The sequence below is a fragment of the Symphalangus syndactylus genome, chromosome 10, assembly GCF_028878055.3.
Source record: "Symphalangus syndactylus isolate Jambi chromosome 10, NHGRI_mSymSyn1-v2.1_pri, whole genome shotgun sequence".
Lineage (NCBI taxonomy): Eukaryota > Metazoa > Chordata > Mammalia > Primates > Hylobatidae > Symphalangus > Symphalangus syndactylus.
The window spans coordinates 10,503,058-10,530,839 of record NC_072432.2 but is presented as its reverse complement, the minus strand read 5'-3'; the positions used below and the strand labels follow the sequence as shown (position 1 = coordinate 10,530,839).

General features: G+C 41.3%; 1 pseudogene; it reads left to right on the top strand.

Annotated features, from left to right (window-relative positions):
• The window catches only part of LOC129491835 (aldo-keto reductase family 1 member C4-like), a 35,013-nt pseudogene extending 7,433 nt beyond the window's left edge, over positions 1-27,580 (top strand).
• Positions 27,581-27,782: the final 202 nt, after the last annotated feature.

Here is a 27,782-nt window from a genome sequence, read left to right as displayed (position 1 = left end):
TATTCTTAGGTTTGGCTGTTTTACATAATCTCATATTTCTTGGATAATTTGTTCATTTCTTTTTTTTTTTTTTTGACAGAGTCTTGCTTTGTTGCCCAGGCTGCTGGAGTACAGGTGCGTGATCTTGGCTCACTGCTGCAACCTCCGCCTCCCAGGTTAAAGCGATTCTCCTGCCTCAGGCTCCTGAGTAGCTGGGATTACAGGCACATGCCACCATACCAGGCTAATTTTTGTATTTTTAGTAGAGACTGGGTTTCACCATGTTGGCCAGGCTGATCTTGAACTCCTGACCTCAAGTGATTCACCCAGCTCGGCCTCCCAAAGTGCTGGGATTACAAGTGTGAGCCACCCGTCCAGCCTGATCCTTTTTTCTTTATCATTGTCTGATTAGGTTAATTCAAAAGCCTCGTCTTTGAGCTCTGAAATTCTTTCCTTTACTTGTTTTAGTCTATTGTTGAAACTTTCCACTGCATTTTGTATTTCCCTAAATGTGCCTTTCATTTCTAGAAGTTCTGATTGGTTTTTCTTTGTGATATCTATCTCTCTGGAAAATTTTTCATTTATATCCTGAATTTTTTTTTTTTAATTTTTTAGGTTGTTTTGCACTTTTCTGTGATATCTTGTTGAGTAGCTTAATAATGAACCTTCTGAATTCATTATCTGGTATTTTAAATATTTTATCTTTGTTTGGATTTATTGCTGGGGAGCTAGTGTGATCTTTTTGAGGTGATTTGTGTGACCCCAGGGTTTTGGGGTGACAAAATCTTGTTTTGTCATATTACCATAATTACTTTTCTGATGTCTTCTCATTTTGATAGACTATTTCTTCTAATTGTTCTTGAATTTATTTTTGATTTCCCTGTTTTTCTTTAATTTCTTTTTTCCCTTTTAAGGATCTGACTTTAATGTTTATAGTTTATAATAGCCTAATTGGGTTCTTAGTGCTATTAGGTGTGAAGACTTACATGAATTCCTTGGTTATAGAGAGTCTTTGTATCACGGCTTCCTCAGATGCTGGTTGTAGTAGCTATATACTCAGTGTGTGGGCAAGTTCACTGTCTCCTATAGGATTGGAATGGCAGCAGTGTCTTGAAGCTTATCTTATTCTCCTGTTGTGTGCACTTTTTTATTTATTCAATTTTTTCCCAGTATTTTATTTATCAAGTTTATTTTATTTATTGAGTATCCCCTACCCAGAGATACCACCCCAGACCAGTAGAGGTGGTATCTCTGGATAGGAACCATTTGTAGTTAAAGCAGGTGGATAAATGAAGTACCCAATGTGGTTGGGAGAGCTCTCAATTGGATTCACTCTCTTATCAACGTAAAGGGTGGAAGCTACCTCAGCTCCCATACCAGGTTGACAGGAAAGCTATGCACTTCCCAGCCTCACTCTTGTCCCAGTGTTCAGAATCTTGAGATCAGACAGGTACCTCTTTTCATCTATAGAAATGTTGATGTTCCAAGTTGGGAGAAATTGTGACTGCCTCTCATGCAAGCCTGAACCCGAGGAGTGCTCCTCCTGTGGGGATGCAGTCATTCTGAAGTGGTCCAGGAAAGCTGTGTATAGGTGTACCCATGCAGAGCTTCTTTAGGAGAAGCCCTAGCTATGTCTGCATTGATGGACAAGGGGGGAAAGAAGACCCCTTCTCCAAGACCCTTCATGAGCACCAAGGCCACTGGACTGTTGGTGGTAGAGGTTTAGACTTTCCCTACTAAATCTAGCACTGAAATTGTGTCTCTGCTGAAAGAAACTTCCCGCCAGTGTAAAGATCTGGAACTCAAGTCCTGCTATCTGGATATTTTTGTCCTACAGGATGTTGTCTTGGTGTGATGCTCTTTCCATTACACTAGGAGTAGAAGATCCTGAGAGCCACACTACAGTGATAGATTGCTATTGCTTTTCTGGGTCTAGCCACCCAGTGGGGTTGCCCAACTCTGGGCTAGTGCTGGGGAATATTGGCAAGGGATCCTGTGATGTGACCCGTCTTCATGTCTCCCAGCAGTGGATACCAGCACCAGCTCTCATGATGGTGTCAGGGAAGGGACATAGACTCTGTGAGATTCCTTGGTTACAGATAGCCATTTTGTGTTGGCTTTCTCAAATGCTGGATATAATAGTAGTGAACATGTCTCAGGGCCAGACTCAGGACTTCTTGTTAGTCAAGTAGTTGCAGGCAACGGGGACAGCTGAGATTACAAACAAGTTTTCTTCTTCCTGTGTGCAATGTTATTCTACCTAGGGATGCTGTAATGAACTGTGTTCGTTGGCCTCCAGCTCTTGCAACAGAGCACCGGTTGTGAGATTTGGGCTTGCCTCATGTTGCCCTAGGGAGGTATTCTGGTTTCTCAGGTGATGGGCAGGGTCACAGAGTTCCCAAAATTTTATGTCCTTTGTGTTAAGCTACCAGGGTGGGTGGAGGGGCATAACCAGGTTGGGTCAGTGTTAGGCAGGTCTGCACTCTGACTCTCCTGGAGCGGGGCTAGCTGCACCTGCTCTGAGGGCAAGGAGATGGTTCTTAGGCCAATAGAGTAATGTTGCAGAGGGGAGTATAACTCTGCTGCATAGAAGCATTCACACAGGGAGTGGGGAGTAGCAGGTGGCAGTAAGCCTCATTGAGATCCCATACAGTTGGCAAGGCAGATCTCAGTTCCACAGCGCTCTGTTGCACAGGCTGCTGAGTGAAGGTGCTAAGAGCACTGGACTGAGTTCCAAGTAGCCTGTGCTCAGAACTCAGAACTGCCCTGGGCCAAAAGTTTTCCTGTAGAGATAGCAACTGTGGCTTTCAAGCTATGCCCCTCTTCATCCAACTGCAAGTCCGGGCACAAGTCTTTGGCATATGTGTCTGCAGCACACTTCTTTCTTGCCCCCCGGTTTTTAGCCAGTTGGGAGCTTCTTTCAATCTGCGACCCCTGCCTGAACTAGTTGGCTGACTTCACCGAGGTCCCTTGTGAGATAAAATAAGAAATGGCCTCCTTCAGTCCATGCTGGAGATTGGGAACGCCTTTGTGGCATTTGTCACCGCAGCTTCTACTTTATTTCTCACCTCTCCCTACGTCAGTTCCAGGTCTCGGTAGGATAAGGCTTTCCCCATAGTCTAAATTTTCAGAATCCCTGGTGGGAAAGGGTATTCTGGAGGCAGTTTCTCCTCTTCTCACACTCTGGGCACTTACAGTTTTTCATCTGTCTTACAGTGTAGGCTGCAGCCTGCCACTTCTTTCAAAGGGTCTGTGAATTCTTTCAGTTTTTCTATTAAGTTCCTGCATTGCTTCTTGGAAAAAAGTTCACAGTGTGAATATCTACACATTATTCTGTCCTTCCAAGTGGGAGGGACATGATAACACTGCCTCATCCACAATCTTGGGGAAAAAAGTCTGATCAGGATGATTTTACATAGGCTATAAAATCATAGAGAACTATAATCATATTAGTTTTTGTTATATCTTGGATGACTTTCCTTAATATCTTATTATTCTGAATCTCAATTGTCCCTTTCACCAGAGTGTGAGGGGGTAAAGTACAAAATAATGGAGCACTATGAGTATTAAACAATGTATAACTAAAGTATCTTGAATGGAGTTCCATAAATGTTATCATATTAAAAATGTTATTCTCTTTAATTTCTAAACAACAGGAATAATTATTATTGTCCATTGGGTTCAATGGATGAGAAAATTAGACAATTCAAGTGTTTTATAAATTCTATCAAACACAATTCAGATAATGAGCATAACTATTGATATCAATTTTCACTTATTGAAAATTTTAATTCCATTGTTCAGCAATTGTACTATTTATGCAATAGATAGTAGTATTTACATGGATAGGTCATATCAAAATAAAATACAACAAGAAAGCGAATATTTTTTGATAGCAGTCATCAGTTTTGAAGCAGTGGAAAAATGTCTAAATATTAGGTGGGGCAAACTAATAAAACTGGGTCATATTTTTATTCAACACAATTCTTTACTTTTACCCTGCAGCTTTGGTGGACTTTCCATTGACCAGAGTTTGTCCAACCAGCCTTGGAAAGCTCACTGAAAAAACTTCAACTGGACTCTGTTGACCTTTATCTTATTCATTTCCCAATGGCTCTCAAGATTGGCAGTTTGTGAGATCAAACTTCTTTCTCTTCTGTTGTCAGCATGACCATCCTTTACATTAATGGTTCAATTAAGCTCCTTCTTAAGAGGATGTAGGTATTATTACATGAGAGAAGAGTCCTAAGTATAATGCTTAACCCCTGTTTTATTGAATAAATAGTGAAACCTTCCTTCTCTAATGTATGATGACAATAGAAGACAATGCATCAACCTCAAAGCCTCTGCCTCAAAAACTCGAGAAAGTAACAGTAGCCACCTTCAAGGCTCTGTCTTAATTGGGGTTCCTGAGTCCATCTCTTAGGATGTCCACAGAGACAGAGATCCATGCAGCTGTGGTACTCCAAAAAACTGCTGCACATGTGGTGCACAGTGAGTTTCCATCATCTCTCCTCATTTTAAGCTGAAGTAGATTTGGTGGAATTCACTCTGGGTGAGTCTTAAAAAGGAAACCATAATAGGACCTGAGAATCCTTGCCTTTTTCACTAAGGCCTGTTTCACAATGGAGTTTGTAGCTTTGCTTAGTCATGAATTTCGGTTGTGTATAACTTTTAAATTTATAGAAAAAAACCCAGTCTAGTTTATTATGAATACATTTAAAGATTTGACACAGACTCTAAAAATGTGACCTTTTCTCCGTAATTATCTGTGAACTCCAAGAGGTTTCCTGGATTTTTATCCCAGCCTTTTTCATTGTTGCCAATGATAGTTTAGAGGCAGCTCAAGGCTTGTGGTGATTAACATAAGAAAGCCTCTTTCAGTCTTACGACTTTCAAATTAATATTGAAAAGAACTTCCATTTGACCATGTTTAGTTTATGATCCTGCCCATGGACTATCAAGTCTTCAGGGGGATAAGGAGCTCTTATTGTATTTCCAGGGTCTAGAGTACAATTCTATATTGCTGGATATCAAGGCTTTTCCAGTCAATGAGAGACGTTACCCGAGAGAAAATGATGGGAGCAGACAAAAGTCACCTGTGAAACCCCATTACACCTGTAAAATGGTTATTTATTAATACATATAATAGAAGTAGGAGATTAAGGGAAGCCTGTCTCCTAAAGACATTCCTTAAAACTCCGTATGTGAAACACTTTGCTCACATCACTTTCCAGAACATTGGGCCACCTTCTTCATGGAGGACTAGTATCCTAAATTATACCTGGGAGCATGGCTGTGGGTGGAGAAGTTAAATTGTGACACAATTAAAATGACTGCTTCTACTTCAGCCAGGTGAGAAGCTAATGCCAAAAAATTAAAATGCAAAAATAATATTAGGCAGAGTGGATCTCTGTGCCACATGGGAGGTGAGTGCTTGGAGGACAGAGTACAGAAAAGGAAGACAAGAGGGGGAAACCTGTTTCTCAGCTTCCATGTCCGAGAATGGAATATGCACTACTGGATCTAGAAATTAAGGAGCTTAACAAAGGAAGTTTTGCGGAATGGTAAGGAAGAACACATGACGGAAATAGAATAGAGAGAAATGAAGGAGATAAACTGGGGACAAGGAGGACAGGTACTCCTCGCCCTCCATGTGCATTTATCTCTCCAGCTTCCTAAAGAGGATACAGAAATTCTTCCTCCTGTGGTCACTATCCTCTTCTGTTATCCATTTTAATTTTTGTCTTCTTGAGAATCACTGCTATTTTCATTGTCATCTCTTAAAAGTTGTTGCTTTAACAGTTCTGTCTTGCATTTATCATAATCTGCAGCCAACTGCACAAATAATTCCTCACAACCCCTTTCTCCCCAGGTCATGGAGAAGTGTAAGGATGCAGGATTGGCCACGTCCATCGGGGTGTCAAATTTCAACTGCAGGCAGCTGGAGATGATCCTCAACAAGCCAGGACTCAAGTACAAGCCTGTCTGCAACCAGGTGAGGGGCCTCAGCCTCCTCTCCTTTCTCTTCTCAATGCCCATCTTCCTGTCCTACTGCCTGGTTTCCATTTGTTTTGTTTTATTTACTTTTGTGAAACAAAAGATTCTAGAAGGCAAAGCTTCTGTCTGGAAGAACATGGAGTACCCTTAATTGTACCTCTCCTTGGAGAAGTCTTAGTGAAGAAGGTGCAGAGACCTTCATGCTGAATTGTGTGTAATATTTTGGGACATAAATTTTTATCAAGGAGGACTGAAATGGTTAATCAGAACTCAGGGAGAAGGTGGACTTATCTCAAAGCTATGAAACACCACCAGAGAGTGGATAGGTCAAGACGGAGAAAAATGTGTATAATGATAGAAGGCATGAAAAAATGGCATGAGCAGTAAATAAGGAGAGTGAGAATGAGAGAATTTAGGTACTATGGGTTTAAATGGGGTTTAGATATTTGAATCCTTTTTCTTGGTATCTTTGCTTTCACAGTTCTTGAGCAGGTACTAAAAATTAACTGGAAACAATGAAAGTCATTCAGGTTAGGGAGAGGAAGTTACCCATTTATGAGAGCTGCTTTGAGAGATAAATTGAAAGGAAGTGGGGTTCTATCCCCACCTCTGCCTTGTGTAGAAAAGCCTGCCAATGTTGCCTCATTTAGACCCAGACTCCAAAACAGGAGACTTACAGCTGGATCACTAAGGAAGAGAGGTTCTAAAGCACAAAAAAAGAAAGCATTTCAATTTGGGACACTTACTTGCAGCTGAAAATGGGGAATGGACTATCAGCCTAAACTACTGTCCTGTCCAGCCTGCATTCATTTTAGTCCTTATGAGGTGGGAAATTAAAGAAATAAAGAAAATAAAATTTAAAAAAGAGAAATAACCTTTCCTGTATTAGGCTGATTTGTCCCAGAGGCAGCAACAGGCACAGCCCAGACCCAGGAATAGTCTTGATAATACTATCTAAGAAGCTGGAACACAAAGGAAGGTGCTCTGGAGACTCTCTCAGCATTCTCTCAACATAGGGAGAAGAAAAACAAACTTTCCTTTGTCTTATGGTATGAGTTTATAGATTGTTGTTCCCCATAAGTAGTAACTTCAAGTATTCTGTTTTATCTAAGAAGTACAGCAAAGGTCATGAGAAGCCTGAGCAGGCCTGAACTACAGCTTTCTGGGCACCATAGTGAAGCTTATGAGATAAACCAGTGCAAGGCTCTTTTGAGCAAAACCTAGATAACTGACATCTAGTTTGCATAGCAACGGTCATGTGTAATCCTAAGTTATGAACCTGTTACAATTTGATTAACTGTCTTTGTCCTGCCTTTGTGTTCCTGCTTTCATGGCAGTGTAAGCCTGCTTCAAGCTAGCGCACCCCCTTTTTGAAGTGGTGTCTTTGTTCTGGGCCCAGTTTTTTTGATGTTAAATCCACTGGGTCTGGAAGTGCACTCAATCAAGATCCTCCTGCTTTACCCTGAGGTCTCTCTTGTCCTCCTGATTCCTGCAGTGTTTCTGGAGGGCCAGCCAGGAGGTGGAGAAGACAGGTTGGCTGTCTCCTTTGCCTGTGGGTGGTCTGGGGTCCCCGACCACAGGACACCCATAACTTCAGGTGCCGCTGGGAGAACTTAAGCCCAGAGAAAGGAGCAGCTCTCCCATGCCCCATTGCTCCTCTCCTCACAGGGCAAGCGAACACAGAGGAGTTGCAGGATGATTCCAGGAATGGCATGCTTCCTTCAAAACAGCGGTAAGGTTTTGGGGCCCAAGGCAAGACCTGTCCCATAAGGATGGAAGGGGAGCCTGATCACCTCCTGGGGAGTGACTACTAATCTGACTCAGAGAGGCTGGGGCTGGCAAGAGTGGCTCACCAATTTGGGTGAAACTCACACCCCCAACGAACACAGGATGTGAGAGTGGCTTGCTAAGTCAGTTCAGGAGGAAACTGGAGGCAGTGAGAGTAACTCACTGCCCCAGCCAGGAAGGGAACTTGGAGTGGGGAAGTGTGTGAATACCTGTGAAAGAGATGGTTCCAGGAGGAACCAATGTGAGGATTGACGTGTAGGGGGACACAGGTCTCTTAGTAGAGATCGTATGCTTTGTGCAAAGTGTAAGACTAACGAGGTCCAATCGGTCTGAAGTGAAAAGAAGAGTGAATGTTTTGCATCATTACTGGGGGGAAGTGAGAGGAAAATCACCGAAACCCACCCCTTAGGATGTATGTTAAAGAACCTTAGGAAAGGTTTTGCGGGGGATTATGGAATTAAACTGACCCCCCAAAGGTTGAAAACTCTGTGAATTAGAATGGCTCTCTTTTGGTGTCAGCTGGCCGGCCAAAGGTACTATAGATAGGAAAACAATATGCTGTGTGTTTAAGGTGGTGACTGAGGTTGGAGGACAGTCAGGGCATTCAGAGACTCATGGCTGGATGCAGGATTCCCTAGCAGCTCGCTAGGGAATGCAGAATGCTCACAGCTCGAGCCAAGAGAAATCAGCTGTGCTGGCAGGTCTAAAGACAAGGTGAAAAAACACCTTTTCTACAAGACACTTGTCTAAAAGACAAGGTGAAAGCTTCACTGGTAAACACAGAGTTAAAAGGAAAGTCACAGGAGCTTGTAGTGTGAGCCCAGCCAAAAGTGAAAGCTTCACTGGCAAACATAGAGACAAAAGGAAAGCCACAGGAAAAACCAGTTTTGCAAGAACCACTGGAGGGAAGAGAGACCCCATCCTCCCTACATTCCAATCTACCTCCTTTACCAAGGCTAACTGCCCCTGAGGAGTCAAGTCCAAACGGGTACATGCCCCCAGTCTCACCCAAGAGAGAGGAATCAAAACTCCAGGAAATTAAAGTAAAAAGCTCAGAAAGTCAACCAGGCCATCTCAGCTCTTGCCACACCTTAGTTATGGAAATGCCTCTCAGGGAAACAAGAGGACCCTCTCTGGGACCCAAATGAGGCAGCCCAACTACAGCAGCTGCAGAGATACCGGGAGGCACTCCTGCAAGGTTTAAGGGAAGGTAGGAGAAAGGCAATCAATATAAGAAAAATCTCAGTTAGAATGGCCATCATTAAAAAGTCAGGAAACAACAGGTGCTGGAGAGGATGTGGAGAAATAGGAACAGTTTTACACTGTTGGTGGGACTGTAAACTAGTTCGACCATTGTGGAAGTCAGTGTGGCGATTCCTCAGGGATCTAGAACTAGAAATACCATTTGACCCAACCATCCCATTACTGGGTATATACCCAAAGGAGTATAAATCATGCTGCTATAAAGACACATGCACATGTATGTTTATTGTGGCACTATTCACAATAGCAAAGAGTTGGAACCAACCCAATTGTCCAACAATGGTAGACTGGATTAAGAAAATGTGGCACATATACACCATGGAATGCTACGCAGCCATAAAAAATGATGAGTTCATGTCCTTTGTAGGGACATGGATGAAACTGGAAAACATCATTCTCAGTAAACTATCGCAAGGACAAAAAACCAAACACTGCATGTTCTCACTCATAGGTGGGAATTGAACAATGAGAACTCATGGACACAGGAAGGGGAACATCACACTCTGGGGACTGTTGTGGGGTGTGGGGAGGGGGGAGGGACAGCATTAGGAGATATACCTAATGCTAAATGACAAGTTAATGGGTGCAGCAAAACAACATGGCACATGGATACATATGTAACAAAAAAAAGCTTTAAAAATGTTTCTATTAAAAATTATATATAATAATAAATAAAAATCTCAGAGGTGCTCCAGGGTGTAGATGAGAGTCCCAGCCAGTTTTATGAAAGAATTTGTAAAGCATTTCAGTTGTACACTCTGTTTAACTCTGAGGCTGCTGAAAATCAGTGCATGGACATTTCTAGGGCAGGCTTAGGGAGATATCAGGCAAAAAATTTCAGAAGTGACAAGCTCCGTAGGCATGAATGATACTCAACTTATTAAGGTGGCTACCAAGGTGTATGTTAACTGAGATGAGGAGGCAAAGAAGGAGGCTGAACAGAGGCTAAGGAAAAGGCTGATTTGCTAGCAGCAGCCCTCATGGGAAGGGAAGCTGGCTTTGCAAGGGGATGCAGATGTGGGTGTGAATGTGGTCATGGAGGTAGCCAGTCTGGACAGGGATTTGAGAGCTGGCCAAGGCTAGAAAAAGATCAATGTGCATGGTGCAAAGGAGAGGACACTGAAAGGATGAATGTCCAGAGAATTATAATAAAAAGAATGGTCAGGGCTAGCCATGGTATGAGAAAGCTGCTGGCTGAGGGCTACTGCACCTGAGAGGAACCCAAGACCTTTTGCATGTGCTGTGAAAGGCAGGATATAAAGTGTCAAGGAGAAAGGCTCAAATTTGCTTGAAAGTGTCCAGTATTTAGGCTTCTATATAATCTAAGGGGAAAGATGGCTCAGTAGTGAATGAAATCAGGCTGTTTGTGTACTTCCTACTCTAACCACCTGGCATCAGATAAGAGAGTTCCTAGGAGCAGCAAGGTTCTGCTGCATCTGGATCCCAAATTTCTCTCTCATGGCTAAGCCATTATATGAAGACACAAAGGGGGGAGAGAAGGACCCCTTTCCTCTGGGAGGCTGACCAGGTGAAGGCCTTTAAAGAAATCAAAGGAGCCTTGACTCAGGCTCCAGCTTTAGGGCTGCCAGATCTAACTAAGCCTTTCTTTTTGTATGTCCATGAGCAAAATGGAATGGCCATAAGAGTTCTAACTCAAGCCATTGGGTCATGGCGTCACCTGGTGGCATACTCATCCAGGCAATTGGATTCTGTGGCGCTTGGATGGCCTCCTTGTTTTAAGGCACTAGTTGCCCCTACTTTGCTGGCACAAGAAGTTAATGAACTGACTTTGGGACAGCAACTGACAATCCGGGTACCACACTCCATTATAACTTTGATGGACAAAAAGGCGCACCATTGGTTATCAGATCCAAGGATGACTCAATACCAAGCACTCTTATGTGAAAATCCCTGCATAACTTTAGAGACTGTGAATACCCTAAACCCGGCTACCTTGCTCCCCATCGAGTCAGTGACAGGAAGCCCCCTTCATTGCTGTGTGGATGTAATAGATGAAGTGTTCTCAAGCCAGAGAGATTTGACAGATTGACCCCTGGGGGACCTGGACGTTGAGTATTTTACTAATGGAAGCAGTTTCATACTAGAGGGAGTCCACTAAGCTGGGTATGCAGTGGTGACTTTGGACTCAGTAGTAGAGGTGCAGTCTTTGCCTACAGGAACTTCTGCTCAGAAAGCAGAGCTAATAGCTCTGATAAGGGCTCTCTGGCCAGCAGAAGACCAAAAGGCAAATATTTACACAGACTCTAAATATGCTTTTGCCACTTTGCATGTTCATGGGTCTATTTACAAAGAAAGAGGATTTTTGACTGAAGGAGGGAAAGAAATAAAGTACAAGGAAGACATTCTATAGCTCTTAGATGCTGTGTGGGCCCTGAAGCAGGTGGCTGTAATGCACCGTATGGGGCACCAGAGGGCAGGAACATCAGAGGCAAGAAGAAACAGGCAGACAAAGAGGCAAAGTGGGCTGCAATGGTGACTCCACCTTCTAAATAGGAAGACTTAGCTATGCCTCTCCTCTAGGAGATTCTCCTCCTGGAGACCCCAAGCTACACTCCAAATGAAAAGGCTGGGTTTGCCCAAGAAAATAGGAGCTACATTGAAAGAGGATGGTAGAACTTCTCTGATGGGAGGCTAGCCATACCTGAAATGGTGGCCCCCAGATTTGTAAAACGGTTCCACCAGGGGACTCAAGTGGGAAAAATAGCACTAAAGATATTATTAGGGGGTCATTTCACTGCTATTACACAAGCTGTTTATGAACAGTGTTTAAGTTGTGCTCAGAACAATCCTTGACAAAGGCCTACCTGGCCCCCGGGAATTCAGGAAACAGGAGCCATGCCCTATGAAAATCTGCTTATGGACTTCAATGAATTGCCCTGAGCAGGGGGCTATCGGTACATATTTGTGCTTGTCTGTACCTTTTCAGGGTGGGTCAAGACCTCCCCCACCTGGATAGAGAAGGCACGAGAGATAACAAAGGTGTTGTTAAGAGACATTATTCTCAGATTTGGACTACCCCTGACTCTAGAATCAGAAGATGGACCAGCATTTGTGGCTGAAATAGTTCAGGACTTAAGTTGGCTATTAAAAATAAAATGCAAATTACACACAGCCTACTGGCCGCAGAACTCAGGAAAATGGAGCACATGAACTGGATGCTCAAGCAGCTGTTGAAGAAATTTTGTCAGGGAACTCACCTGAGGTAGCATCAGGTCTTGCCCATGGTCCTCCTCCGAGTCAGGTGCACCCCCACAAAACAAACTGGGTATTCACCCTATGAGATCTTGTTTGGCTGGCCACCCCCAGTCATAAGTCAGTTTAAAGGTGATGTCTATGAGCTAGGAGAACTAACTTTAAGGAGGCAAATGTAGGCTTTAGGGATGGCCATGCAGAAAGTGCATGGCTGGGTGCAAGAACGAATGCCTGTAAGTCTAACTGACCCAGTACATCCTTTCAAACCTGAGGACTTTGTTTAGGAATCCAACTACTCTGGGACCCATATGAGATGTGCCCCTTACTGTAATCTTGTCCACTCCCGCTGCTATTAAAGTTGTAGGTATCATGCCTTGGATCCACCACAGTCAGCTGAAACTGGCAGCCCAGGACCAGTGGACCAGGCCAGCAGGACCCAGACCATCCAATCAGACTGATCCTGCGACGAGACCACATTGCCAGTAGAGACAACAACAGCCCTGCTCTGGTCACTCCAGAGGCTGACCAGTCTATGCATGGTGGAAGCTTGAGGAAACAGCAAGCCCTGCTCTAGTCACCCCGGAAGATGACTAGTCTATGCAGGGCCGAATCTTGAAGAGTCAGTCATCATCAGATGAGTAAATGTGGCCAGAAATCTTAGGCCCAATAATCTTTCTTATATTATTAATTTTACTTTTGTTGTTCTGTCACTTTGGTCAACTGCCTCCTCTGGGAAAACCTCTCTTCTGCCCATGCTGGGTATAAGAATGCTACTCTTTGCTTTACTTTTGATGATCCCCATATCTATGCTAGAAGAAGAGGGGCCCATAGAAGGGCCCTCACTGCATGCACACTACATGGATAAGAAACACAGTAGTTAAGACTTGATCGTACCACACATACTATGGGTACCTGGGCACAAGATATGTTATGGGGGTACCATACCCCTATTTCCATGCTTAATTGCATCATAAGGTTGCAGGCGGTACTTGAAATCATCACTAATGAGACAACAAATGTAATAAACTTGCTGGCACAGCAAGCAACAAAAATGAGAACTGCCATTTACCAAAACAGGTTAGCCTTGGACTACCTCCTAGCCCAGGAAAGAGTATGTGAAAAGTTCAATCTAACTAATTGCTGCCTAGAAATTAATAATAACAAGAAAGCCATCATGGAAATAAGTGCAAGGATGTGGAAGTTAGCTCATGTCCCAGTTCAGACCTGGAAACACAAATGATCTCCAGATTCCCTCTTCAGAGGGTGGTTTTCATCCTTTGGTGGTTTTAAAACATTAGGGGTAGTGTTGGGTACATTAAGAGGTTGCTTAATACTCCCTTGCCTCTTACCCCTCCTCATCAGAAGCATCCAATCAACCATAAAAGCCATAGTTAACATAACCATCTCCACTCAACTAATGACCCTAACCAAGTATCAACCCATACCAAACAGAGAATAGCTAACTTGTCACGAAGAACTAAGTAATAGTGATGAATTCTATTAAATTTCATTTATAGGAGGCATCAAAGAGGGGAATGAGGTGGGAAATTAAAGACATAAAAAATTAAATTAAAAAAAGAGAAATAAGATTTCCTGTGTTAGGCTGACTTGTCTCAGTGGTAGCAACAGGCACAGCCCAGACCCAGGAATAATCTTGATAATATTATCTAAAAGCTAGGACACAAAGCAATGTTCTCTGGAGACTCTCCCAGTACTCCCTCAACAAAGGGAGAAGAAAAACAAATTTTCCTTTGTCTTATAGTATGAGTTTATAGATTCTTGTTCTCCGTAACTCGTAACTTCAAGTATCCTGTTTTATCTAAGAAGTACAGCAAAGGTCATGAGAAGCCTGAGCAGGCCTGAACTACAGCTGTCTGGGCACCATAGTGAAGGTTATGGGATAAACAGTGCAAGGCTCTTTTGAGCAAAACCTAGATAACAGACACCTTGTTTGCATAGCAACGGTCATGTGTAATCCTAAGTTATGAACCTGTTACAATTTGATTAACTGTCTTTGTCCTGCCTTTGTATCCCGCTTTCATGGCAGTGTAAGCCTGCTTCAAGCTAACACACCCTCTTTTTGAAGTGTGTATAAAAGTCAAGTGGTGTCTTTGTTCTGGGCCCAGTTTTTCAGATGTTAAGTCTGCTGGGTTTGAGTGCACTCAGTAAGGATCCTCCTGCTTTACTCCGAGGTCTCTCTTATCCTCCTGATTCCCGCAACACTTCCACATTGTTATTTGGCATTTGAACTGTTCTGGAAAAACAACTGTCTTATTCAGACTGGTATCCAATAAATTTGTAAATATCATACCTACCAAAGGCGTTAAAACTAAGATAATTACAATAACCTTGGAAAATCCTAAAACAGTCACTTTTTACTTCTGGGATGTAGGTGGTCAGGAGAAATTAGGGACACTGTAGAAGTCATATACCAGATGCACAGATGGCATTATGTTTCTTGTGGACTCTGTTGATGTTGAAAGAAGGGAAGAATCCAAAGCTGAACTTTGTAAAATAACTGGGATATAAGAAAATCAAGATGTCCCTGTACTTACAGGTGCTAAGAAACAAGACTTGAAGAACTTGTCTCTCTCAGAAATTGAGAAATTGTTAGCAATGGCTGAACTGAGCTCATCAACTGCTTGGCATTTGCAGCCTACCTGTGCAATCATAGGACATGAAATGAAGGAGTTGAGAAACTCCATGATATGATGCTTAAAAGAAGAAAAATGTTGCAGTAATAGAAAAAGAGAAGATGAATATGATACTTTTTCTATATATGTGGAATAGATTTTTTTCTGGTCTGACTTTGACAAAAGGAAGAGTGTCTACTGCCTAGTTTTCCTGTGTTCCCTCCTGGGTGCTATTAACACTTCGTCTTGTTGAAGAATCAGATGCCCAGCTCTGTGGGTTTGTGGAAGATGTGTAAATGCAGTGATGCTTGAAGTCATCTCTTCTCCCTAGCCCACAAATATTTTGTACAATCATTTTGGGAAGTCAAGCAAGTATAGTAAATTGACCAGAACACAACTGTGGAAATTTGATGTTAAGTTTGTGAAATAAAACTTTAAAGAGTGACAAAAAGGAAGTTACCTGTTTATGGAGATAACTGGTTTTGGTGGATGAAACCAACACTGAGGAAAACTTAACAGAACATTGAGCTCACATTGTGACTGCCCACGTCTTATTCAAATGCTCCTTTTTGCTTTCTGTCATCAAATCAACTGCTTAGACATAAGCAGTTTTCCTTTTTATTTTATTATTTTTTTCTTTTTTATTATTATTATACATTAAGTTTTAGGATACATGTGCAAAATATGCAGGTTTGTTACATATGTATCCATGTGCCATGTTGGTGTGCTGCACCCATTAACTCGTCATTTAGCATTAGGTATATCTCCTAATGCTATCCCTCCCCCCTCCCCCCACCCCACAACAGTCCCTGGAGTGTGATGTTCCCCTTCCTGTGTCCATGAGTTCTCATCGTTCAATTCCCACCTATGAGTAAGAACATGCGGTGTTTGGTTTTTTGTCCTTGCGATAGTTCACTGAGAATGATGATTTCCAGTTTCATCCATGTCCCTACAAAGGACATGAACTCATCATGTTTTATGGCTGCATAGTATTCCATGGTGTATATGTGCCACATTTTCTTAATCCATTCTACCATTGTTGGACATTTGGGTTGGTTCCAAGTCTTTGCTATTGTGAATAGTGCCGCAATAAACATACATGTGCATGTGTCTTTATAGCAGCATGATTTATTGTCCCCTGGGTATATACCCAATAATGGGATGGCTGGGTCAAATGGTATTTCTAGTTCTAGATCCCTGAGGAATCGCCACACTGACTTCCACAATGGTTGAACTAGTTTACAGTGCCACCAACAGTGTAAAAGTGTTCCTATTTCTCCACATCCTCTCCAGCACCTGTTGTTTCCTGACTTTTTAATGATGGCCATTCTAACTGGTGTGAGATGGTATCTCATTGTGGTTTTGATTTGCATTTCTCTGATGGCCAGTGATGATGAGCATTTTTTCATGTGTTTTTTGGCTGCATAAATGTCTTCTTTTGAGAAGTGTCTGTTCATGTCCTTTGCCCACTTTTTGATGGGGTTGTTTGTTTTTTTCTTGTAAATTTGTTTGAGTTCATTGTAGATTCTGGATATTAGCCCTTTGTCAGATGAGTATGTTGCGAAAATTTTCTCCCATTTTGTAGGTTGCCTGTTCACTCTGATGGTAGTTTCTTTTGCTGTGCAGAAGCTCTTTAGTTTAATTAGATCCCATTTGTCAATTTTGGCTTTTGTTGCCATTGCTTTTGGTGTTTTAGACATGAAGTCCTTGCCCATGCCTATGCCCTGAATGGTATTGCCTAGGTTTCCTTCTAGAGTTTTTATGGTTTTAGGTCTCACATGTAAGTCTTTAATCCATTTTGAATTAATTTTTGTATAAGGCGTAAGGAAGGGATCCAGTTTCAGGTTTCTACATATGGCTAGCCAATTTTCCCAGCACCATTTATTAAATAGGGAATCCTTTCCCCATTGCTTGTTTTTGTCAGGTTTGTCAAAGATCAGATAGTTGTAGATATGCGGCGTTATTTCTGAGGGCTCTGTTCTGTTCCATTGATCTATATCTCTGTTTTGGTACTAGTACCATGCTGTTTTGGTTACTGTAGCCTTGCAGTATAGTTTGAAGTCAGGTAGCATGATGCCTCCAGCTTTGTTCTTTTGGCTTAGGATTGACTTGGCAATGTGGGCTCTTTTTTGGTTCCATATGAACTTTAAAGTAGTTTTTTCCAATTCTGTGAAGAAAGTCATTGGTAGCTTGATGGGGATGGCATTGAATCTGTAAATTACCTTGGGCTGTATGGCCATTTTCACGATATTGATTCTTCCAACCCATGAGCAGGGAATGTTTTTCCATTTGTTTGTATCCTCTTTTATTTTATTGAGCAGTGGTTTGTAGTTCTCCTTGAAGAGGTCCTTCACGTCCCTTGTAAGTTGGATTCCTAGGTATTTTATTCTCTTTGAAGCAATTGTGAATGGGAGTTCACTCATGATTTGGCTCTCTGTTTTTCTGTTATTGGTGTATAAGAATGCTTGTGATTTTTGTACATTGATTTTGTATCCTGAGACTTTGCTGAAGTTGCTTATCAGCTTAAGGAGATTTTGGGCTGAGACAGTGGGGTTTTCTAGATATTCAATCATGTCATCTGCAAACAGGGACAATTTGGCTTCCTCTTTTCCTAATTGAATACCCTTTATTTCCTTCTCCTGCCTGATTGCCCTGGCCAGAACTTCCAACACTATGTTGAATAGGAGTGGTGAGAGAGGGTATCCCTGTCTTGTGCCAGTTTTCAAAGGGAATGCTTCCAGTTTTTGCTCATTCAGTATGATATTGGCTGTGGGTTTGTCATAGATAGCTCTTATTATTTTGAGTTACGTCCCATCAATGCCTAATTTATTCAGAGTTTTTAGCATGAAGCGTTGTTGAATTTTGTCAAAGGCCTTTTCTGCATCTATTGAGATAATCACGTGGTTTTTGTCTTTGATTCTGTTTATATGCTGGATTACATTTATTGATTTGCATATGTTGAACCAGCCTTGCATCCCAGGGATGAAGCCCACTTGATCATGGTGGATAATCCTTTTGATGTGCTGCTGGATTTGGTTTGCTAGTATTTTATTGAGGATTTTTGCATCAATGTTCATCAAGGATATTGGTCTAAAATTCTCTTTTTTGGTTGTGTCTCTGCCAGGCTTTGGTATCAGGATGATGCTGGCCTCATAAAATGAGTTAGGGAGGATTCCCTCTTTTTCTATTGGTGGGAATAGTTTCAGAAGGAATGGTACCAGTTCTTCCTTGTACCTCTGGTAGAGTTCGGCTGTGAATCCATCTGGTCCTGGACTCTTTTTGGTTGGTGAGCTATTGATTATTGCCACAATTTCAGAGCCTGTTATTGGTCTATTCAGAGATTCAACTTCTTCTTGGTTTAGTCTTGGGAGGGTGTATGTGTCGAGGAGTTTTTTCATTTCTTCTAGATTTTCTAGTTTATTTGCATAGAGGTGTTTGTAGTATTCTCTGATGGTAGTTTGTATTTCTGTGGGATCGGTGGTGATGTCCCCTTTATCATTTTTTATTGCGTCTATTTGATTCTTCTCTCTTTTCTTCTTTATTAGTCTTGCTAGCGGTCTATCAATTTTGTTGATCTTTTCAGAAAACCAGCTCCTGGATTCATTAATTTTTTGAAGGGTTTTTTGTGTCTCTATTTCCTTCAGTTCTGCTCTGATTTTAGTTATTTCTTGCTGTCTGCTAGCTTTTGAATGTGTTTGCTCTTGCTTTTCTAGTTCTTTTAATTGTGATGTTAGGGTGTCAATTTTGGATCTTTCCTGCTTTCTCTTGTGGGCATTTAGTGCTATAAATTTCCCTCGACACACTGCTTTGAATGTGTCCCAGAGATTCTGGTATGTTGTGTCTTTGTTCTCGCTGGCTTCAAAGAACATCTTTATTTTTGCCTTCATTTCATTATGTACCCAGTAGTCATTCAGGAGCAGGTTGTTCAGTTTCCATGTAGTTGAGTGGTTTTGAGTGAGTTTCTTAATCCTGAGTTCTAGTTTGATTGCACTGTGGTCTGAGAGACAGTTTGTTATAATTTCTGTTCTTTTACATTTGCTGAGGAGTACTTTACTTCCAACTATGTGGTCAGTTTTGGCATAGGTGTGGTGTGGTGCTGAAAAGAATGTATATTCTGTTGATTTGGGGTGGAGAGTTCTGTAGATGTCTATTCGGTCTGCTTGGTGCAGAGCTGAGTTCAATTCCTGGGTATCCTTGTTAACTTTCTGTGTCGTTGATCTGTCTAATGATGACAGTGGGGTGTTAAAGTCTCCCATTATTATTGTGTGGCAGTCTAAGTCTCTTTGTAGGTCACTCATGACTTGCTTTATGAATCTGGGTGCTCCTGTATTGGGTGCATATATATTTAAGATAGTTAGCTCTTCTTGTTGAATTGATCCCTTTACCATTATGTAATGGCCTTCTTTGTCTCTTTTGATCTTTGTTGGTTTAAAGTCTGTTTTATCAGAGACTAAGATTGCAACCCTGCCTTTGTTTGTTTTCCATTTGCTTGGTAGGTCTTCCTCCATCCTTTTATTTTGAGCCTATGTGTGTCTCTGCACATGGGATGGGTTTCCTGAATACAGCACGCTGATGGGTCTTGACTCCTTATCCACTTTGCCAGTCTGTGTCTTTTAATTGGAGCATTTAGTCCATTTACATTTAAAGTTAATATTGTTATGTGTGAATTTGATCCTGTCATTATGATGTTAGCTGGTTATTTTGCACGTTAGTTGATGCAGTTTCTTCCTAGCCTCGATGGTCTTTACAATTTGGCATGATTTTGCAGTGGCTGGTACCGGTTGTTCCTTTCCATGTTTAGTGCCCCCTTCAGGAGCTCTTTTAGGGCAGGCCTGGTGGTGACAAAATCTCTCAGCATTTGCTTGTCTGTAAAGTATTTTATTTCTCCTTCACTTATGAAGCTTAGTTTGGCTGGATATGAAATTCTGGGTTGAAAATTCTTTTCTTTAAGAATGTTGAATATTGACCCCCACTCTCTTCTGGCTTGTAGAGTTTCTGCAGAGAGTTCAGCTGTTAGTATGATGGGCTTCCCTTTGTGGGTAACCCGACCTTTCTCTCTGGCTGCTCTTAACATTTTTTCCTTCATTTCAACTTTGGTGAATCTGACAATTGTGTGTCTTGGAGTTGCTCTTCTCGGGGAGTATCTTTGTGGCATTCTCTGTATTTCCTGAATCTGAATGTTGGCCTGCCTTCCTAGATTGGGGAAGTTCTCCTGGATAGTATCCTGTGGAGTATTTTCCAACTTGGTTCCATTCTCCCCGTCACTTTCAGGTACACCAATCAGACGTAGATTTGGTCTTTTCACATAGTCCCATATTTCTTGGAGGCTTTGTTCATTTCTTTTTATTCTTTTTTCTCTAAACTTCCCTTCTCACTTCATTCGTTTCATCTTCCATCACTGATACCCTTTCTTCCAGTTGATCCCATCAGCTCCTGAGGCTTCTGCATTCTTCACGTAGTTCTCGCATCATGGCTTTCAGCTCCATCAGCTCCTTTATGCACTTCTCTATATTGGTTATTCTAGTTATACATTTGTCTAATTTTTTTTTAAAGTTTTTAATTTCTTTGCCATTGGTTTGAATTTCCTCCTGTAGCTCAGAGTAGTTTGATCATCTGAAGCCTTCTTCTCTCAACTCATCAAAGTTATTCTCCATCCAGCTTTGTTCTGTTGCTGGTGAGGAACTGCATTCCTTTGGAGGAGGAGAGGCGTTCTGCTTTTTAGAGTTTCCAGTTTTTCTGCTCTGTTTTTTCCCCATCTTTTGGTTTTATCTACTTTTGGTCTTTGATGATGGTGATGTACAGATGGGTTTTTGGTGTGGATGTCCTTTCTGTTTGTTAGTTTTCCTTCTAACAGACAGGACCCTCCACTGCAGGTCTACTGGAGTTTGCTAGAGGTCCACTCCACATCCTGTTTGCCTGGGTGTCAGCAGTGGTGGCTGCAGAACAGTGGATTTTCGTGAACCGCAGATACTGCTACCTGATCGTTCCTCTGGAAGTTTTGTCTCAGAGGAGTACCCGGCCATGTGAGGTGTCAGTCCGCCCCTACTGGGGGGTGCCTCCCAGTTAGGCTGCACGGGGGTCAGGGACCCACTTGAGGAGGCAGTCTGCCTGTTCTCAGATCTCCAGCTGTGTGCTGGGAGAACCACTACTCTCTTCAAAGCTGTCAGGCAGGGACATTTAAGTCTGCAGAGGTTACTGCTGTCTTTTTGTTTGTTTGTGCCCTGCCCCCAGAGGTGGAGCCTACAGAGGCAGGCAGGCCTCCTTGGGCTGTGGTGGGGTCCACCCAGTTCGAGGTTCCTGGCTGCTTTGTTTACCTAAGCAAGCCTGGGTAATGGCAGGTTCCCCGCCCCCAGCCTCGCTGCCACCTTGCAGTTTGATCTCAGACTGCTGTGCTAGCAATCAGCTCGACTCTGTGGGCGTAGGACTGTCCAAGCCAGGTGCGGGCTATAACCTCCTGGTTTGCCGTTTTTTAAGCCTGTCGGAAAAGCCCAGTATTAGAGTGGGAGTGACCCGATTTTCCAGGTGCTGTCTGTCACCCCTTTCTTTGACTAGGAAAGGGAACTCCCTGACCCCTTGTGCTTCCCAAGTGAGGCAATGCCTTGCCCTGCTCTGGCTCGTGCACAGTGCGCTGCACCCACTGTCCTGCACCCACTGTCTGGCACTCCCTAGTGAGAGGAACCCAGTACCTCAGATGGAAATGCAGAAATCACCAGTCTTCTGCGTGGCTCATGCTGGGAGCTGTAGACTGGAGCTCTTCCTATTTGGCCATCTTGGCTCCACCCCGCTATGGTTTTGTTTTCTGACTTACTTTTTTACAACTTAGAGTCAATGAGTACAGGTCTACAGATGAAACATGTAGTATTTAAAATGTATGTATTTGGTAATATAATAATACAAAGTCACGATTTTCAATTAAAAAGTTAAGGAATTAATGTGGTTTTAATATTAATTTTCCTCTATTATGACAATTTTCAAACTTGTGATAAATTTGAAGGGATAATATAGGACATCCATGTTACCATCTATATCCAAAATTATTGACACTTTGCCACCAACCTGATAAATATATAGGCATACATATGTGAATATATATGCCTGCATGTAGTATTTGTTGAATTTCTTCAAAGTTAACTTTAGTGATCACAATTCACCTCTACAGACCTTTCAAAGCTAGCATAGGAATGAAGATATTCTCCCAGTAACAGTACAGCTGTTATATCTAAGGAAGTACCAATAATGACCTCAGATTATTTAATACCCCGTCTGTATTGAGATTTACCATTGTTTCCTTGAATGGTCTTTTATAACTCTTATTTTTAACTATAAACAGCAGATGAAAAAAATTAAAGATACCATATAATATAAAAAGATATTAAGTACTAAAAGTACACCTAATAAAAGATGTGTACAACTTCTACAGAGAAAATTATAAAACAATGAGAGATGTTAAATAAGTGGTAAATAAATATGTATCATGAAAAAAATCCAATTGTGACTTTCATCTTACCGTACTTTGATCAGTTAACTTTTTTTTTTATGTTTTCAAAGGTACTTTTCTATAAATTAGAAGTTATACTTGAATGCTTTATATCATCGAGGTTAAACATTTTTGGAGATAAACTGTCTCTACCTTGCTGTATCCCTGAAATTACACCACAGTAGCCAGCATGAAATGACAGATTGCCCCACAATTAGTCATGCTAATTTTGATCATTTGATTAAGTTAATGGTGGCCAGATCTAATCTTCATAGAGATGTGTTTTCCCCTTTGCAATTACTAGTAATCTGCTGGATGATAATTATCAAGAGGGGAAGTTATATTCCACAACGTATTTCCACATAATGATTGAGTATATAGCAATGATGTTTTGATTTTTTTATTGTATTACTATTTTTTTATTGTATTTGTTCTTTCCTTGGGGCTTTAAAGTAATTACTTTCAATTTTAACTACTAGTTTTGTTATTCTGACTTTACATTTTATTATGAAAAATAATCCCTCACCAAGAAAAGAAATAGTTATTCCTCTCAGAAATGCTAAAAGCTTAACTCTTTCCCTTTAATTATTCTATCCTAGAAAGAAATTACTGCAATAATCACCTTCAGTGGAGGCAAATATTTTTGCTCTCTCTTTTAATCACTCATGATTATGAACCCATGAATTGTTTTTGCTATAATTTATGATTGATTTTACTTATTATTGTTTTTGATGTTCAAATCTGTACAAACATTACCAGTAATATTCCTATAAAACTATTTCTTTTGCATTTTAAACCTGGCCTCATGAGTCTTTGAAGAAATTTTTACTTTCTGGCACAATTTGATGTCCAAAGCTCAGAATCCTACCCTATCCCAGAGCTGGAATTGGCTGCGTGCCCTTCTAGTGGTCAAAGGTAGTTAGATACTGGATCTGGTCCATGGAGTTGCATGTGCTCAGAAATGACATTTCTATGTATACTTTTAGGAAACAGCAATATAAAATTTATTTTGATGGAAAAGATAATTACTTGACAGTGATATTGTCAGTTCAAATTTGATGCTACACATATTTATTCACCTTTTTTTACTTTAATCTGTAATCTTTTTATATTAACATAACGGTTTCATATTATCTGATGTTTTTCTATCTTTGTCATCTGCAGGTGGAATGTCATCCTTACCTCAACTAAGCAAACTGCTGGATTTCCACAAGTCAAAAGACATTGCTCTGGTTGCCCATAGTGCTCTGGGAACCCAACACATGAACTATGGTAATAAGAGCATCAGGAAGTTTACCTAAAATGCCATTTTTATGAAGTATTTTAATTATATGGTACTCTCTTTCCTGGAGTTCACTCTCAGTGAGTCAAGGTAAGGTGAGAATTTGCATTTCTGATGAGATCCCACGTGATGCTGCTGCTGCTGTTCAGGGGCCTCACTTGAGATGCTCCAGTGCAGAATGAACACCTTAGTCTGTTTAGGGAGCCGCCTAACAAACTGAATCCAGCCTCAGGGCTTCAGCATTTCCGGGTTTCCTTCCAGGGTGGACCAGAACTCACCAGTTCTTTTGGAGGACCCAGTTCTTTGTGTCATGGCAAAAAAGCCCAAGTGACCCCAGCCCTGATTGCCCTGTGCTACCAGCTGCAGTGTGGGGCTGTGGTCCTGGTCAAGAGCTCCAATGAACAGCAGATCAGAGAGAACATGCAGATGAGGAGTTGGGTGGGCATTAGGACTCCTGCATCGTGTCCTTCACACATGTGCTTCTTGTAAGGCAAGAGCAGGATACTGTTGGACTAAGTCCATTTCCTGGGCGTTTCCTATGCACAAATGCTTTGTGTGCATCCTAAAGGTTTTCTACTCTACCACAGAAGAGGCAGCATGGGTGGAGAGAATTAGGATGGGACCAAAACCAGAGATTTGTGTTTCAACATTAAGTTGGCAATTTATTATGCATCCCTGTGCTAGGAACATCTGCTTTTCTTGATTTTCTGAAATGAGGAGTGGGATTAGGTGTTCTCTAGTCTCCAAATCATTGCTGATTTTTTTCATTTGCTTGTTTACTTAGTATAAATTTCATATATTCTCTTAGAGTTTTCTTTATAGTAGTGCATGTTGAAGTCGTTGGGTATTTTTATTAGGTTGCTTGTCTTTTTCTATGTGTAGAAGACCATGATTATACTAATACATTTGTCCCAGAAAAAGCATTTCCTGATCAACTGTTCTACTTGCTCACCTCATGACCCCTGAATACTGTCTATTTGCAGCTGTGTTTGCTTGTCGTTATAAAAAATGTTTTCTGACTAATCTTTGAGATACATAGATGTTATGCTCAGAGTTCTACCCTTTGAATAAATTTCTCTAAGTCTAGGTTCATTTCTTGAATGGGATTGTTCCGTGTTTCAAGGCTTGCTCAGTCTAAGGCTGGATCAAGTTCCCTAGGAAGTGGGGAAACAAGAGCCTGACCAAGTGTAGTCAAGTTCAGGTGGCATGTATTGTGTCTACACTTTATTTTCCATTTTAAAACAAGTGATTTCCTTTTTCTGTCTCAAGCAATTTTCTAGAAATATTTTAGATTGATGAGTGCACATCTTTCTTTTGAGAAGTGGTGCAGAGTAGAAGAGGGGTGGGATGGAGAAGAGGCAGAGCTCAGGTGGAAGAGGTCCCAGGCCAGGTGCACCTGGAAGCCGATGAGGATAGAAATGCCTCCCCTAATGCCATCCTTGCCTTTGCCCCTTGCGAAGTCCTTGGATTCCCAGGTAGAAGGTGCTGTCCTGGGAAAGGTTAATGTGAGTATTGCCTGCCTTTCAGGTTTTTGACTTTGAGTTGACTCCAGAGGACATAAAAGCCATTGATGGCCTCAATGGAAATCTCCGACATGCTAAGTTACAATTGTAAGTGATGCTTGCAGATCTTTTCACAGACCATTTTCTGCAGGATGCACAGAAACAGAGGGACACATCTTTCCTACCTCAGGAAGACAGGCCTGAATTCAGGTATGGGGTGAAACAGGAGATTCATTGTAGCCCTCAGACCACAGGTTTCCTCCAGGGCTTAATTTCTGACCCAACAGGAATGTCGATCTGTAAGTAACACTGCCTATGTCTGCACCATTGTGAATCCACTGTTTTTGATGCCCTTACTACCTGTACCTGGGTCCTACACTTTGGACCCTCTTACCCTTTAGACTAGAAGGCACAGGGCTGTCTTAATTTATGCTAAAAAAAGAAAAATTAATATGATAATAACAAATATGTAATAATGACTCAAACCTGGTCCATCTTCGTGTCTCCACCGAGGCAACATAAGACATAATTTTAATATTTTTATGGAGATGGGCCCAGGTAGGTAAATGTGCATAGGTCCTAGGGAAGTCACAGTGGGCCCTGCTTCCATGTCCTCCCCTAAGAGTCCAGTGGCATTTCTTATTAATGTGGCATTACCTTTTTAGGACACCACTTATATCTCCCAAATTTATGTCTTCCTTGGCTTTCTTTGCCTGTCACAACTCTCATTTGCTCAGCTATATAAATCTCACCAACCTGAATGATAAACGAATTAAGAAATTAATAGACTCCCAGTGCTAGTGACTGAGGTGTCCCCTATGGCCTCTACCAAGATAAGATCCTCTGGAGTTTCTCTGGATCCTCAAGGCAAGACTCTTACTCCAGTGTCTTCTTTGTCCATCTGAATCCCATCTCTGGGGAACCCAACATCCCTTGACTTTGGTTTGTTCACAAATATGACATTCCATTGGATCAACTGTGGCAGGATCTCAGGATTGAGGAAAAAGAAGAGAAATCAAACACAAAGAAGTTTGGAGGGGAGTGTAGAAATAGGGAAAAAATGAAATTTTTTATGTGTGTTTGCACCCGATAGGGATTTTATATGCAAAAATCAAAGAAAGAAAAACTTCTGTGTCTTTTTATGCTGCACTTAAAAAAAAAATACCTGGATTGTTTTAGAGCATATTAACTTAAAATTCTATTTATAATCCTTTGACTCATTTTATTACTTATACATTACATATATAATATTGTAATTAGCATGGCTTGGAAATATATGCTCATTTTGCTGCTTAGCAATGTAATAGCATCGTATTTTCCACTTCTACACTCCAAACTGGTAGAATAATTACCAAAAACTAAAATAAAATAAAAATACGACTATTTCAGAAATAGGGAAAAAATTTTAGTTATAAGAATAAAGATTCAGTCCCCCCCAAAAATATGTGAACAGTTTCTCTTCTTTTTGTGAAACCACACCAGGATTCTGAGAGAAGACATTTTTGAATGAACAAAAATGTGGGAAGTGACTTTTATATACTGAAAGGCTTTAAGTAGAAATCTGTGGTCTCCCTCATGAGAGTGTTTAGCCTTGTCTTACTCATCTCTGTGACCCTATTCAATATCACAGCTCCTGGCACACTAACTGCTGAAAAGGTGCTCATTATTGACATTCAATTGGAAAGGACAAATTATAAAAATGAGAAAAAAGAACACAGGAAAAGGAAAACAAATAATACTACTATTACTGAATAACAAGAATTCTTACAATTAATCAGACAGTAATCACTTTTTGCTGAGACCAGCTTGGTCGTGGAGACCCTAACCCAGCAGCACTACAGGAATTAAAGACACACACACAGAAATACAGAGTACAGAATGGGAATTGGGGCTGACAGCCTTCAGAGCTGAGAGCCACAAACAGAGTTTTACCCACATATTTATCAACAGCAAGCCAGTGATAAGCATTGTTTCTATAGATTATAGATTAACTAAAATGGGAAACAAAGGGATGGGCTCTGGCTAGTTATCTGCAGCAGGAACATGTCCTTAAGTCACAGATTGCTCGCTGTTGTTTGTGGTTTAAGAATGCCTTAAGTGGTTTTCTGCCCTGGGTGGGCCAGCTGTTCCTTGCCCTCATTCTGGTAAACCAACAAACTTCAGTGTGGGTGTCATAGCCATCATGAGCATGTCACAGTGCTGCAGAGATTTGTTTATGGCCAGTTTTGGGGCCTGTCTATGGCCAGATTTGGGGGCCTGTTCCCAACAATTTTTGCATGTCTGGATATTAGAGATCCATGTTATGGGATGCTAGCAAACGCTCACTGTACCTTTGGAAAAACACTTGCATTCACAGAGTGGGAAAAGAATTATAAATTAATATTCTTTTTTCTATTTCAATGCTGCTAATCACCCTTGTTATCCATTTTCTGAAGAATATTGACCATGAGCTATTGAGCCATACTAGCAGAATTTCTTCCTTTTAGGCATCTTGGAGAGGATCTCTGTATTTGGTGAGGGGATTAGAAAGCAGAGTTTATAGTTTCTGTTTGCCTGCCTTTCACTTCTTCACTTTATGAAATAACAAAGATTTGAATATGAGGATGTTTGTTTTTCTAATTATTAAAAAGTGTGCATAAATAACA